A 4,744-nucleotide genomic window follows, 5' to 3' on the forward strand; every position below is an offset into this window, starting at 1 on the left:
AAATAAGAGTAGTATTTAAGTAGAAGTACCAATGCTGCAATAATCAAGCCTGGCAATGACAAACTTCTGGCTATGACAAACACGACTCATCATCAATAATGAATGCAATGTTCTTGAGGTGACAGAAAGCTGGCATGATTGTGCTTTTAATATATAGAGTATAAAGTGACACCAAGTCTTCTAAATGAACAGAGGTGGATGTTCAATAAACATTGCTTCATTTTCTTTAGGATAGCTGCAAACTGTATGACCTCATTTCTTATTGAGCCTCAGAAAGTTTGCATTTAACCTGGACAGAGTATCATACAGCCAATGCAGCGGGAAGTCCTCACAATTTCTCTACACTGCATGCTATTCATTTCACATTAATACAGAGCTCTGCCTCACTCACACAGGTTGTAGAGCAGAGAATTCTGCCTCAGTGTGCAGTGGCAAAAGTCGAATAAAGCAAAACATTATGTAGATGAAAGGACCTATCACTCCTGCAAGTGCTTCATGAAGTAAGTATTTTTTATTCACGATAACCAACTTTATCAATGTCATAGAAAAGGCCAGATAATTAGCTCAGTCAGACAGTTATGTAAAGGCATAAAGCCTGGAAAAGTGGACACATAGCATAACAACAGAGCTGATGACATTACAAAGGGGGAGCACGTATATAATGAATAACAGTGGGCCAAGAACGGAGCCTTGGGGAACGCAATGAGAAAGGCATGACAAGTAAAAACTAGAACTATCAATTAAAATAAATTGCCGTGTGTCAGACAGATAAGATGGGAAATAGAAGAGTGCAATACCAAAATGACCATTTTTTTTTTAGCTGAGTCCAGAGTATGTCATGGGATATTGTGTCAAAAGCAGCAGTCAGGTCAAGCAGAACAAATATGCTCAGCAACCCACGATCAGTTGCAACTAGCAAGTCATTTGTAACTCTGACAACTGCGGATTCATTACCATGGTTTGTCCAAAACCCACAATGAAATTCCACAAATTGGTCGTTGGAGGCTAAGTGTCCTTTGAGCTGAGCTGCTACCGCATGCTCTAGTAGCTTGTCCAGAAATGGCAGGTTAGAAGTGGGTCTGTAATTACTGAGTTCCTCAGGGTCAAACCCTGGCTTTTTAAGAACCAGAAAGATTGCATCCAATTTTAAGTAAGGGGAACAAAGCCAGAACTAAGAGAAGCATTGATATTCTTAGTTATGAGAGGCCATGGTGTAGGAAGGCAGGCTTTGATTAAAGAATGATGCATATGATCCAGAAGTGTTAGCTCTGGATGCAACACAATATTATTTTCATTGGTAGAGATGTAGAGAACTACCCATTAATTGGAATGGGGGATGTTTGTTTAAGGCAGTGGAAGTCTCTCTCTCTCTCTCTCTCTCTCTCTCTCTCTCTCTCTCTCTCTCTCTCTCTCTCTCACACACACACACACACACACACACACACACACACACACACACACACACACACACACACACACACACACACACACACACACACACACACACACACATCAGCCATTAACACTGATTATCTTGTCACAGTGGCACGGGATACATTAGGCACAGTGAACAGCCATCTCTCAAGGTTGATGTGTTGGATGCAGGAAAATGGGTAAGTGTAAGAACCTTTGTAGTGGATAAACAACTGGATCGGAGCATCTTCAAAACAGCAGGGTGTTCCTGGTATGATGTGGTTAGTATCTACCCAAAGTGGACCAGGGAGGGACAAGTCATGGTCACCCAAGGCTCATGATGTGTGTGGGGAGTGAAGGCTAGCCCATCTGGTCTGATCTCACAGAAGAGCTACTGTAGCGCAAATTGATGAAAAAGTTAATACTGGCCATGACAGAAAGGTGTCATACAGTGCATTGCAGCTTGCTATGTATGAGGCCCCAGACCAATCAGAATGCCCATGTCGGCCTTGTACACTACCAAAGGTGCCCACATTGGTAATATGAGTATCAGAGCTGAATCATAAAGCAATGAAAGAATATGACCTGGTCTGGTGAATCATGTTTACTTTTAAACCAGGATGCACTCTGTTATAATAAGGCAAGAGGCAGTGGTGTGATGCTCTATATAATGTTCTGCTGGGAAAGCTTTTACATAAACATTAGTGTAGACCGAGTTCACCCATTTATGGCAACGGTATTTCCTAATGGCAGTGACTTCTTTCAGCAGGACGGTCTGAGGAACAAGGTTTTGACTTGGCATAGAAATTTTCCAGACCCGATCGAACATGTGCAGGATGTGCTGGACAAACAAATCTGATCTATGGAGGCTCCATCTCACAGCTTACAGGACTTAAAGGACCTACTGCTAAAATCTTAGTGCCAGATAACATATATGAAGTAATAATAATAATAATAATAATAATCCTGTGATGGGTTGGCACTCCGTCCAGGGTGTATCCTGCCTTGATGCCTGATGACGCCTGAGATAGACACAGGCTCCCTGTGACCAGAGAAGTTCGGATAATGAATGAAGTTCAGAAAATGAATGAATGAATGAATAATAATAATAATGACAATAATAATAATAATAATAATAATAATAATAATAATAATAATAATAATAATAATAATAATAATAATAAATAGTAGTAGGGAACCCCCCCCACCCAAAGAAAATTCTGATAAAAATAAAGTTTGTAATTTGTACCTCAGATAAATACAAATAAAATGAATAAATATTGAACAAAAACCTGAAAGTTGGAAGAAAAAGTTGGAAGTTCCACAGTTTGGGAAGAGACTCCCCACTTGTATTTATTCTTGTGTAGCAGAATGTGATATTATCTCTGCCATTTAATGATGATCTGTGAACACAGTATCCTCACAGTGTCTAGTGCCTACTGCAGGGAAACTTGTGATGGACAGTGTCTGCGATACAGTGGTAGCGCCTATTTTTCGGCCTGTTTTCCGAACCATTGCATTCTATTCTCATTGTCATTTGATCTCTCATTGCGGAAATCCTCTACTGACTCATCCTCTCTGCCCACTGTATTTGAAACCTGTAGATGGAGACAGAGTCCAGAGTAGTCATGCTGTTTCACCACCATTTCTATTCCCCAAACACTAAAACTACAGACTTGATCTTTATCTTCTCCATCAGCAAAATCTAAATAAATTGTCCTAATGAAAAAGAAGCGTTTTACTGAAAGTCACGAAAACCTCAGGAGACTTCAGATTTATCAGAAGAATATGATGCACCTTGACAGATGTTGTACATATGTTATGTTTCATCATCTGCCTTAAAAAAGTTCCAGAAGGCTAATTAAAGAAGCTAATCACACTGGACAAACAGGACACACACACACACCATAAAAGTGTGTGTGTGTTTGGACAACTGCGCATCGTTAGCTACAGCAGTAAACAAGAGATTTCATTTCACTATTTGAAACAATAAAACTTCCTTGCTAAAAAGAATTCTTGGCTGCAGATTTGTATCCTTCTAGAGTTACTATGAGATTTAAATCCAATACCACATGCAATATGAATCTTATCAGCGACAGTTTTTAACTAATTTGAAAAGAGAGTTTGTTGTGAGCTGCTGCAGACAATGAATACTATATAACTCCTTTCATCTCACAAAGTCTTTCATTATGGTCTGAGATTCTGAGCCATCAGTCAAACACTGTAGGTTCTGGCAGACTGACTCATCCCCTGTGTCCTGCGCTGTGATTGGATATTTCTCATCCATTTCTTTCTGCCATGCTGTGATTGGTCAGGCTGCTACCTTGGTGAGAGGATAATTCCAGAATAATACGGAGGGGAGCGAGTACACAGCACAGTTTAGTCTAATATAAAGCTGTGATGTCTGTTTTACTCCACTGATGACTACTTTACATCTTTATTCGGGAACAGAAGTGAAGTCAGGGCGTGGTGAACTTCTTTACATCATGACCTTGATCTAAACCCTCTCATCAGAGCAACCACAGCCTTAACCAGCCCATCTTACTGCACTCACTAAACCATGCGCGTGCACACACACACACAGACACACACACACACACACACACACACAACGCAACACAGTCTGCCACCCTACCCACAACACACACACAATCATGGACAACCACAAGTGTGAGTCTTTTGTGTGTGTGTGTGTGTGTGTGTGTGTGTGTGTGTGTGTGTGTGTGTGTGTGTGTGTGTGTGTGTGTGTGTGTGTGTATACATGTTTTTTCGGGGAATGGGATGACGATGATAGTGTTGGGGCGATGATAGGGTGAGGTGTGGCTGTGCCTGAGAGGAGGGGGCATAAACTTTAAAATACCTTCACTGCTGAATAACATGTTAATATTTAGCTCTTAAATGTAATTGTCTGGAACAGAAGTCTTGGGTCTTGAGTGTTGCTAGAGTTCTCAATTTTGTTCAAAGATTTAGAGTTTGACACCATGATCTCAGGTAGGGAGTGATGGTATAGTCTCTCTCTCTTTCTGTATTGCTCTCTCTCTCTCTCTCTCTCTCTCTCTCTCTCTCTCTCTCTCTCTCTCTCTCTCTCTCTCTCTCTCTCTCCTCTCTCTTCTATCAATCACAGCAACACTGGCCAGTCTGTGAGCTCTTTCCTGTGATTATACAAAGGCCCCAACATTAGAATCAGCTGGCCTTGGGTCTGGGAGGAAGCACATGCCAGCCCTCGCCTTCCTCTACACAAGTCTTAATACATAATGAAAATATGAAAATATGCTTTCCTATTCATTAAACCTTATGATATACACTTTTTTTTTTACAAATATGTAAAGCA

Source organism: Tachysurus fulvidraco, chromosome 1 (genome assembly GCF_022655615.1).
Source record: "Tachysurus fulvidraco isolate hzauxx_2018 chromosome 1, HZAU_PFXX_2.0, whole genome shotgun sequence".
Taxonomy (NCBI): domain Eukaryota; kingdom Metazoa; phylum Chordata; class Actinopteri; order Siluriformes; family Bagridae; genus Tachysurus; species Tachysurus fulvidraco.